Below are 2,068 nucleotides of genomic sequence, written 5' to 3'. Positions count from 1 at the left end.
AAATGACGGATGTTGCCGAAGAACCTCTGAAGTGAAAGAGCCATTTGTACAAATATTGTATAAATCAAAGCACTTGTAAGCGTATTGTTTACTTTAATATTTAATTTGCACTTATGCAAGGCTAAAATTGGAAGTGAAAGCATGACAATAAAGTTGCTTGTGTATATACAGTCGCCGACCATTTTTTCAAACGTCCTATTATTTGGACCACCCTAAATATCTGGTCTCTGCCATGTCACAGTTGCATGCTCCATAGAGTCAGTGTATAACATCAACCAAAATTCTGGGTATTTGAAACCCTTCTCATTTGATTTTCCTAACTTTTTTCTTTTAATCGTAAGCGTACAGCTACCAAAAACCACTGAAAAACGCAAACAGCATTGCTGCCATTTTGTTTTTCTGTAGCCCTGAACCCACGTTAGCCACCCTACCCGCACTGCATGTGTATCGTCAGCTCATCTCGCATGCAGCCTTGACAGCAGGCACTGCTTGCTGCACAGTACCGCGAGGCAGGCAGTTGGTCATCAGTCGCCTGCAGTTTCGCATATGGTCGGTCATGGAAGTGACACTGGCACAGTTCACTAATGGTGACAGTGAGACCAAGCTCTGTGCCGGACTTACTGAGGTCAAAATAGTTCACCAGGTGCTGGAAGATGATGACTCGGGCTCCCACAATGAGCAACCAGTGACTGTGCTGCCAACAACCTATGAACTAATGCAAGCCCTCGTGGTGCTTTCTGCTGTTTACAGCGAGAACATCACCATCACCGACGTGCAAGCTGAGCTTTTGGATGGAAGCGTAGAGCACCCGAGAAACTGATTGGCCAGCTTTTCAAGCCGCTTGGTAAATGAAGTGACTTTTTTTACGTGAATTCGTTTTGTCGGACACTATCTCGCCCCTGCAGCGTTCAATAAATTGGTGGGCGACTGTAGAGACTTGTTAATATTGCTTAGGCAAATTACATGTGTGTTTACATGGCCATGTGTCAAGAATGGATGTTTGCAGTCGTTGAGGCTTGTTACAAATTACACAGCAGGCACGCTGCCCGCTGAATGGAATACCAATTATAAATGAAGAGTTGACATGTATTAGCAAATTTGCATGGGCCAGAGAATAAAGGCTTCTGATGGAATGGGTGGAAGCTTCGAAAGTCATAAAAACACTACAGATGAAAGCTGAGCTATATCGCAACCATTGTTGCGATATTTGACTATCAACCCTTCAGGCTACGCTACCCAGACATAAAACAGGGGATCTTAAAAAGTGTTTCAAGGGTGCATTCACTTTCAGGGATCATTTTCTTACTATATCGTTGAACCTATAGTTAAAAAAATGCTAGTATTACCTTAGTCTTATGTCAAATTCGTTTCATTTTTAGTGTGCCCTCGCTTTGACACAGGCCGTACTTTTAAAAACAAATCGTTCATTTTAATTAGCTAACTGAATGCTCAATTTAGCAAGATATTGCATAAGTTTGTTTGGAAACATGGCAATCAGAAATTTGACAAGTATTTCGCTGCTAACCTTCCACTAATTCATGTAATCATTACAAATCATGAAATTGAAAAGTAAGGAAGTGGCTTTGGCATGTTAGCGTTGCTGGAAACTTGAGAGTCATGCCAGATTCTGTGTGTTGATCTTCTGTCTCTGTCATGAAACTAAATTTATTTGAGTTATTTGCTCATTTTGTTAATGAAGTCTCAAATTGAACTACTGAAATACAATATACCACTCCACCCTACACATCACACATGTTTATTTTGAACGGATTATTGTCCGGGTGCAGGATGCCTAACGTATGTACAGATGTCAGCACACTGCCCTGGTGGCGTGTATAGCGATAACAAGTAGTTTGAGATAGCCCACACTTGAGCATTCATCCTTAGCGGCCACGCATGATATAATTCGGGCTCTTTCAAACAAGGTGTTATCAGCAAACGTCGTTTGTATAGGCTGGAGTGCTCCATTACAGTGCTCAGACAAGCCTGTTGGCTCTTGAATAGCCTATTTTCTGTGAATTGCGTCATGTAGCCTAAATTATAAGAGGTTGATACAAGCAATTGCTAA

This window comes from Rhipicephalus sanguineus, chromosome 6 (assembly GCF_013339695.2).
Source record: "Rhipicephalus sanguineus isolate Rsan-2018 chromosome 6, BIME_Rsan_1.4, whole genome shotgun sequence".
NCBI classification, from domain to species: Eukaryota; Metazoa; Arthropoda; class Arachnida; order Ixodida; family Ixodidae; genus Rhipicephalus; species Rhipicephalus sanguineus.
This window is presented reverse-complemented; position numbering follows the sequence as displayed.